The following is a 9192-nucleotide window of genomic DNA, read 5'->3' as shown; positions in this document are numbered from 1 at the left end:
CCAACAGTGAGTGCTTGTGGCTCAAGCGGTTACTCGGACTTGAACAAAGGATGTCCCGTAGTCGTTCATGTGTTGCTAGCCACTAGACCGAATCAGCTTTGGTGACACACTCACTAGTAGTACTGACTTTTAAGAACAATCAACCCGAACGACGTGTTGTACCAAATAAAAACGATATTGCAGCGACCGGCCCGGGCATGGTAGTGAATAGTACGTGGATACTGTAGTTAATGCTTTTTTAAGAACTTTTTCGAAAACATGAATATTATTTATATTGTGAAATGGGCTTCTGAAAGACACGAACATTTTTCAAATTCGAAATGTTTTCCAAATATTTGAATGTTTTTTTATAAAATGCAAAGATTCTTTAAAAAATGTTAGCATTTTTTTTGCAAAATACATATTTTTCTGAATTTTACGAACACTTTTTGAGAACACAAATATTTTTGGAAAATTGCGAGCATTTTTTAAAGTGACATACTATTTTTCAAATTTATGAACGTTTGTTAAATTTACGAAGCTTTTCCAAAATTTACGAATATTTTTGTAAACAAAACATTTATGCAAAATTGCTAACATTATTTTTCAAAAGCACGGACATTTTAAAAAAGACATACTTTTTTGAAGTTTAAAACATTTTCCTGAAAACATGAATAATTTTTAAAATATATGAATTTTTTAAAACAATAACATTATTTTAAATTTGCAAACATTTACACAAATTTGCTATTGTGGAAACGCAAACATTTTCCAATTTTTGATCATTTATAAAAAAATATGAACACTATTTGAAAAGTAGAACATTTCTTTCAAATTCGTGAACAATTTTCAATTGTGATTTATCTAATTTGCATTTTTGTGAAAATTAAATGATGAATCGAGAAGAAAAATGAAAAAAATGAAATGAAAATGAAATATTGAAAAAGAAAATAAATAGAAATAGAAAAAAATAAAGAACCAGAAACCAAAAGAAAAGCCTGTTCAGGAAGCTTCTGTAAGGTTCATGACCGGTTTTGGGAACCTTTTAGAAGATTCCCAAAACCGGAATGCTCGTATGTAAAAATAAAGGGCCGGCTCATGAATGAGCGATAGGGTGGTTCGCCTGTGCGCTGTGTCGACAGTTTGACGCAGCGAGCAGCAAATAGGGAATTCCCTTTCACCCATGTATCTTCTTTCTTTCCCTTTTCTGCTAGTTTACATATTTTATATTTCCCCTTTTTATTTTCCTGTAATTTTTTATTCTCTTCCCCTTTTATTTTTTGAAAATTCGTTAAATTCTTTTAAAATTGATGAATTAAACTTTGATCTTTTTAAATTTATGAAATTTTTAAAATTCGTGAATGTTTAAACACGTGAAGATTTTCTAATTATTGAAGGATTTTTTAATTATTGAACCTTTGAAAATTCATAAAAAAGTTATTCGTGAATATTTTTTGAAAAAAACGGATTTTATTTAATTTCTTGAACTTTTTTTTGAATTCAAGGTTTAAATGAAGATCGAATGTGCTGTTAGTTTTTCCTTTATAGAGTCTAACCAGCCTTATCCCGTGCTAGCATGCTACATCCTTATAAATTAAAAAAAAAGAGATTTTATTTACTTTCCTGAACTTTTTTTGAATTCAAGGTTTAAATAAAGATCGAATGTACTGTTGGTTTTTCCTTTATAAAGTCTAACCAGCCTTTTCTCCCATCCCATGCTAACATGCTACATCCTTATAAATTAAAAATTAGATTTTATTTAATTTCCTGAACTTTTTTTTTGAATTCAGGGTTTAAATAAAGATCGAATATACTACTGGTTTTTCCTTTAGAAAGTCTGACCAGCCTTTTTCCCATCCCATGCTAACATGCTACATCCTTATAGGAATGTGTGGTGCAAAGAAATCATCGCACTCTTGATGAGAAGAATGGCCAATTAGGTCCAGAGTCGCAGAAACTTGGACGCATGCCCCAACAGCAAGAAAGTGATGCCTAGAAGCAATGTGGCCGTGAGGAAATGTCTGGGACATCTGCCGCATGAGACGCAAATCTAAATCATGTGTTGTGCGCCCACAGGATAGTCATATCCTCTCTTTTGTTTCTCCCGTTAAGCACACGAGATGATGTGTCAGTAGTTTTATGATTTTTTTTCTTCAGGTCATCTATGCATCTTTTCTTTCTTGTTGACTCATTCATAGAGGATAGAAGTCGTATAAAGGACAATATGGATCTTTGGCAAATCGTACCCACTTTGATTAAGAAGTCTGAACAAAAATTGAACCTGAGCAAAACTTGGAGATTCTGAATATTTTCTGAATGTTTTGAACATTGATTCATAAATATGAAAAATTAGACATTTTAGATATTTTTTGAAAATATGATCAATTTTTTAAAAATGAAAAAAATAATTCGAAATTCTGAACAAAATTTTCAAATTTTTGAATATATGAAAAATAGAAAAAATAAACAGAAAAAGGAAAAAAGCCATAGAAAACAAAAAAAGAGAGAAAAAGAAGAAGATAAAAAGAAAAAGAGAAAATCACGTCCAGAAACCTCAAAACCAAAAAAAAAAAACCCGGCTGTGAAGCTGAGGTTCCCAAAACCAGGAATGGTTTTTCTGCAAAAACAAATTACTAAACTTTTTTGAAAATCTCCGAAAATTTTCATGTCTGGGAACATTTTTCGTTTGATGATTTTTTTTTTCAAATCCGCGAGCGGTTAGGCCGGTCCAACAGGCGCCCGATGGGAGCGATGCCTTTGCCTTGTTGGGCCATAGCCTAAGCGTTTTTTTTCTTTCTATTTTTCCCTTTTCTTCTTTTTTCCCTAATTCATTTTTCTCCCTTTTGAACTTTATTGTTCTTTTTGAAACTTGTTCAAAATTTTGGAATATTGTTTGGAATACCAAAATAGTTTTAAGTAATTGTTTTAAATTTTAATTTTTCTATTCTTTTTTCATTCTAATATTTTTAAATGTTTTTAAGAATCTTAAATTATGATTTTATCCCATTGTATTTTATTAGTTATGTTAAAACTAAAAAAATAAGTATATATTTACATTATGTTTTTATAAATAAATTTTTCTTTGAAACCTGACATGGATGCCTAGCATGGGCATGCCCATCTGCCGGCAAAAGTTAGGTTCATTTCAAGAATGTCCAAAAAAACACCATCTTCAACGTAGGGTGTCCGAGTAGGCCAAAATGCTTCATTTGAGAGCAAGTTCTTTCTCGGCATCCGTCTAATGACCCAATTTTTATTCATTATCTTATATGATCAATTCAAATGACCCAATTTTTATTCATTGGCTTGAACCTCAAGCAGCGAGAAAGGATCATAAGTGTAGGATTCAGAGGACTACTGAAGTTAAGTGTTCATAGATGCCAACATGCCGAAGCAAGTGGTTGTGAGGCGCTTTGATGACCAGCGCTCGAAAATTGTTGTCAGCGAGAGGGGGCCAATGCCAGTCGACAGGAAAAGTGTGCATAGAATGTCCGGGCTTCCAAACGGGGATACAAAGTTGTCTATGAAGTGGAGAAAGAAGCAATAGAGTTCATCAGTTCTGATAGTATGGAATAGAAGGGGGAACAACCGAGATTAACACATGGTGCAAGATGATTAAGGCAATGAAAGGAGTTGTGGATGACAAATTCCTACATGCTTGGCTTATTGTGGCCATAGGCACATTTTTGTGTCCAACAACTAGCCTAAGCGCAAGCCCTCGATGCTATCCATTAGTCTTGAATCTGGGAAATGTTGCTCTGTCAAATTGGTGCCACCTCGTCATAGAATATGGAAAGTTCCAGTCTAGGACGAGCTCCCTGGTACCTGATATCAAGACCGTTGTTTTTCCTACTGTCAACAATGCCAACACTACGTTTCTTCAGAAATATATGGGTTACATGTCATAAGTTTGGCAAGGGGTTTAATTGCTCTTTTTTAGATTAGTTCAGTTCCTATATGGTGGGTTACAGCTTACAGAAGGAAACCCTTAGTATATTTTCCTTGCTCCTGTAACAGATTGGATTGGTGGAGATATTTGGTTCTATGATGGCCAAGTTGATCAAAACCATGTGGTCTTCTTTAGGTTTAAGAAAAATGGACGTAGAACAACGAGGAAGGTCCTGATCAGATGTGGCGGCTGGTGGTGCTCTGGGTGCGCAAGGGGAGCGCGACACTATTCACCACCTGTGTTTTCAGAAAATAAACTGATAACAGTGGGTCAATTGTTTGCTATTTTCGACAAACTAACTACGACGACGGAACCAACCTAACTATACTCTGTTGCAATGCACGTGCACTCAGGAAGTACTCTATAACATAAAACTATGGTTACTGTATGTCTGTATGCTGTCAACTTGGTGCATCGTGTCAGATCGGAGCTCAATTACAGGAGAACAACACATAATTCAGACATGAATGTCACACGATTTTACTAGTGTTCTATCTCTCTCAAGCCTTAGTTCGCAGTAAGAGCTTAAACAGTACTGGAGTAAATTACAAATGGTAGATAGTGTAAGGTAAATCCAGGCCGTCGAGCGTAATCACTTGAAGATGAAACGGAGCGAGCCATTGGATCTGCCGAACCGTTTTCTGAAAAATTGGGCGCTATCTTTAAATCTCTAACACTTCTACAGATAAGAGAAAAAGAGAGCACGGGTCTTACAGCTCGCACATCATATTTAACAAGCTTCAGATAAAAAGTAGTAGCATTTGTTGGAGCAATGAGAAACTGAACATGGCACCTCCCACGTAAAGCAAAAGAGCAGACCAGGCAAGCAACAAACATAACAAAACATTGTCAGAAGTATTCGTAATACAAAGATAACAGATATGATTACCCCCTTATTTGTGCAGATAACATAAACATTTGGAACACGTCAATATATTTAGAAAGCGAAATGATATACTCACAATAAAAAATGTTTAATACTATTACATTACCAAAGCTTGGTGTTTCAGTTGTCAAACATGCAGGCAAGATATCACAAATAGATGTTTCATATAAAGAAGGTAGGTGCCTTAAAAATGCATCACCACAACAATTGTTTCTTGGCCACACGGGTGTAAGATGCCAAGCTCTCCTCATATAACATTGGAACAGAAGGAATCATTTTAGAGTCCATACTATTCATCTCCGCCGCTGAGTCTTCTTTGGAGCATGTCGAACTATTCCCTGATGAAGTTGAAGGCGTATCAAGAAACTTGTGGTGTGGACTAGTACTTCTGGCAACTAGCACCTGATCAAGTGAATACAAACTTCGAATTGTCTGATTTATTGGATCATACAGCCCTATTTTCCTCCCAGTGTTGAGCAGGACCTTCCCGTAAGCGGGATCAAGAGCTAATGGCACGACAACACTTGTCTTAAGGGAATAGTCAGGATATGCTTCCAGGTGAATTGTGAATGCTCTGCCCCATTGGCCATGCTCTAGCTTCCATACATCTAATTTTTCAGCCATTGGATCTGCTAGAGCAGCACATAATAGTCCTACGAGCTCAACAACAAATGCACGACAGCGGTTTCTGCTATTCCATCTTGCAAACCAAGAAGGGCATGCGACGACATCAAAAATTCTTGTAGCAAGGTTGAAAGAAACAATGTTCCATTCACAGCTCTGTCCCAACCTTGGCTCACTCATCCAGTACAGCATTCCTTCCACATAAGCCGGTGGCATGTCATTCACAGGCAGAGGCGGTACCGAGCTCGGTTGGGGGCGATCCCGAGAGTCACACCAGCGTAACCTGCATGTCAGGTCATATTGACGAGATTTGAAGTCCTTCTGGCGATAGAAGATTGCCACGAAAACATGTTGTTGAGTCAAAGGGTCAAAAGTCAAGCCAATATTCTTATTGCCGACTGTGAAAGCATGCTCTTCTGCTTTAGGCATTCTCTGCAGAAAATTTGGCCCAAGCGAGTAGCCCTTGTGGAAACCTGTACATGGGTTGCAGAGATAGTCGTTCATCTCGGTGCTTACCAAGTTCAGCCCATGGCAAGGCTTGGAGCAAACCACCTTTGTATCAAGTAATGTACTGTTACTAGGAGCTTCTTGGAGGCATTTATTCAAGGGAGCAAAACTGAAGCCCAATTGTCCAGTGCCCTTGACCACAAGCATGACCTTAGGTCTTTTGTCCATGTTCTTATGCTGAAAGTATGACTGAATAAAGTTGTCACTCTCAATCAATCTGAACCACTGCTTGCACACAAATTTGGAGTGTATCACTGCTTTAGCTGGGAGGCGGAGTAGGATCTCTCCAGTCACCTTAGCCAGGTCAGATGACAAGGCTATCTCTTCATCTGTCTTATGCACCGGAGCAAGGGTATCTTGAATGAAACTAAACCTTGAACTAGGGGGGGCCATAATATGGAGTTGAGTGTGTCTCCATGATTGAAAGAATGGTTTCTAGAGCTTCAGACCTGGGGTCATACGTGTGAACCATTTTCTGATACTCGTCGAAAATCTTGTGCTTGCTAGTAGTGATGACTATCTTCTTCCTTGGCGAGCTGGAATTGATCCCAAAACATCCAATAACTCTCAGAATTTGTGATTCGCGTAAATCTCTTGCCAGGTGGCTCGACAAATTGATCCGGTGACTCAGTAACCAGTCACCAGAGCTATAGTCCGGCAGTTTCCAGATCTCCAAAACGTTAGCATAAAGGATTGTGTTGCGAGTATCTCGGACCAAACATAGTTGGTCATCCATCTCCACTAGTTGCTCTCCTGACAACCCATGCCTGATCGGCGGCGCTCCTGGTACCCAGAAGGGCGGTGACCGGAGACATGTGAAGGTCTCCTCTGTGACCGAGAAGGACACGACAGCAACACTCGGAGTCGTGGTGAAAGAGGCGGGTCTCATCAACCAGTGCAGGCAACCGTTGGCAAACACAGGAGGTAATTTGTTCAATTCCGCATTTGTAACAGCGGCATATACAAACTGATGCAAGCTCAAGGGTACTCCTCCGGCAGGCGGCCTCCAGCGATCCCCAGAGCGGCCTCCAGGTGTGTAAATCTCACACCACACCAAGTCCTGCTGATGAGACAACCTATTGATCAACCTCACCACTTTGTACTCATCTGTCTGGGCATCAAACCCCAGCCCAGCAGCGGACCTGGCTGCTCGTTCCTCAGTGGAAGCTGGCAGACGCGTAGCAGCTCGTGTTGCCGCGTTGCAGATGTAGAAAGCTGCGCCGATAGCGTCGTAGAGGAGGGTGAGGCCGCGGCACGGCACGGGCGTCACTACTTCCACACAGTTGCCACGGGCACCGTCGATGGTGAACAGTAGGTCCCCACGATCTCTGGGGCGGCCCGATGATGATGATGGCGAGAAGGGGCACGAGTAGACCGCGGTGGAGTCGAATGTGGTGGTAGGTGAGATGTATAGCAGCTTGGGTGGTGGTGCCTGCCGCCTTGCAACCTTAGCTGCTGTCATATGGAGGCGGCTGAATTCATCGGAGGAGAGCAGCGTTGCCCAGGAGCGACAAACTGCCCGGAAGCGGAAGACAGATTTGACAGGGAGCCACTGCAGTACCTCTATGATCATCTCATACGGAATCGAGGCCCCGCAACTATCTTGTGCATTGGCCATGTGCATCCTCCTCCTCTTCTTGACCTCCCAAGGCGTGATATAATTCGCCCTGTTGCTATGCATCTTCAACGCCCAGTCGAGGTCTGAGATGCAATCAACACATGGAAAAAATAACAAAAGGAAACCGACTGCTATTAGTAAAGAGTACTCCATCAGAAACTGACTTCTATTAGTAATAAGAAGAAGAAAAGACAAGAGAACGAGATCTGGTTGCTCGTCAACAAAAAAAGATGAAATGAACGGGAAGATGGAAAAATTACTTACCAATAGGAGGGACCGAATCACGTCCAGCGGTCTCAGAGTTCCTTCAGTCCGAAAAATGATGATGCAATATAGATAAAACTATACACTATATTCAACAAGGAAAATGAAACAAAGCCATGAAAAAAGTTATGTGAAGATTAGCATACTAGAATCATGAAACAATGATATTTGTGGTAGCTCTGAAGCAACAATGTACATAGCAACAAACAAGCAAGAGAGCACAAAAGATAGTCGTTGTAGCTCTGCAGCACAATGTAAATTAGTTGACACAGCAATCAAATTCAGAGCTTTGTACAAATCTGAAGTTGTGCAGCACACTACATAGATACATCCCTTAAATATCAATTCCTTTTGCACAGAGAGCATTGAAACTGAAGCTTGTTATCACAGTATTCATGGCTGATGAACTCTAATCCTTTCAACGAGCAAAACTATTGCAATTTTTTTCAAGAGGGGTGCCAAACACTATAATGACTTGGTCTTTTTAGATTGCCAACATTACAATCTAATTAGTTAAGCTCCATGAGCCAAGCCATCACGATTCTGGACAGTAGCTCTCGAAAACGCCCATACATCTACATTACTGGTACCGTGAACCTCTGCTAGGGATTTGGCACCTCTGAAAATTTGTAGATGTGTATCGGTCTTGTTTTTCCCCTTAAACCAATCCAATCAGGATCCCTTCTGCAGCTTCGGTTGATGTTCGTCCAAGCTAGGCTCGGCACCGGAGGTGTTGGACAGGGGAGGAAGGCGGAGAAGGGAAGCGGACGGGGGAGGGACGTACCTCTGCACGAGGCAAGCGGCTCTGAACGTTAACGGCGATGAGGGGCGGATCTCGATGGAGGGAGGCGGGCTGGAAGGCAAGTGCACCGGCGGGCACGAGCGCAAGAGGAGGCGGCGACGGACGGGCGGAGGCGGCGACGGCAAATATCCCTTTTTCTCTAGAGAGGAACTTCCTTTATGTAGGAAGAGTATACGAAAAACAAAAGGTTTGGTAATTGTGCTTTGTAGGGCTTTCTAGATCGTGTTATTTTTCTTTCATAAAGAAAATAAACTGATTATTTATTATTATCTGTGCGGAATTTGGAGATATTTATATTAATTTAATCAATTCAACGAAAGCGCATCCGGAACAATCATTCATTAAGGCATCTATAGACAAAGTACTCCCTACTTTCTAATATAATACAGTTTTTTAGAGACTTTAATATGAATTACATACGAGAGTAAAATGAGTGAAAAATCTACACTTTAAACTACATCTATATACATCCATATGTAGTCTATAATAAAATTCTAAAAGGAGTTATATCTAGAAACGGAGGGAGTACTAAATTTTAGAGGAGTAAAAGGCCGAATGACATT

The 9192-nt window shown here is 39.8% G+C and overlaps 1 pseudogene; it reads right to left on the bottom strand.

Annotated features, from left to right (window-relative positions):
• Positions 1-4955: 4955 nt before the first annotated feature.
• On the bottom strand, positions 4956-7841 carry LOC119296856 (annotated as a pseudogene).
• Between the last annotated feature and the right edge of the window lie 1351 nt (positions 7842-9192).

The sequence above is a fragment of the Triticum dicoccoides genome, chromosome 5A (assembly GCF_002162155.2).
Source record: "Triticum dicoccoides isolate Atlit2015 ecotype Zavitan chromosome 5A, WEW_v2.0, whole genome shotgun sequence".
In the NCBI taxonomy this organism is placed as follows: Eukaryota; Viridiplantae; Streptophyta; class Magnoliopsida; order Poales; family Poaceae; genus Triticum; species Triticum dicoccoides.
Note: the sequence above shows the minus strand (reverse complement) of the source record. Positions and strands in the feature narration are given on the sequence as shown.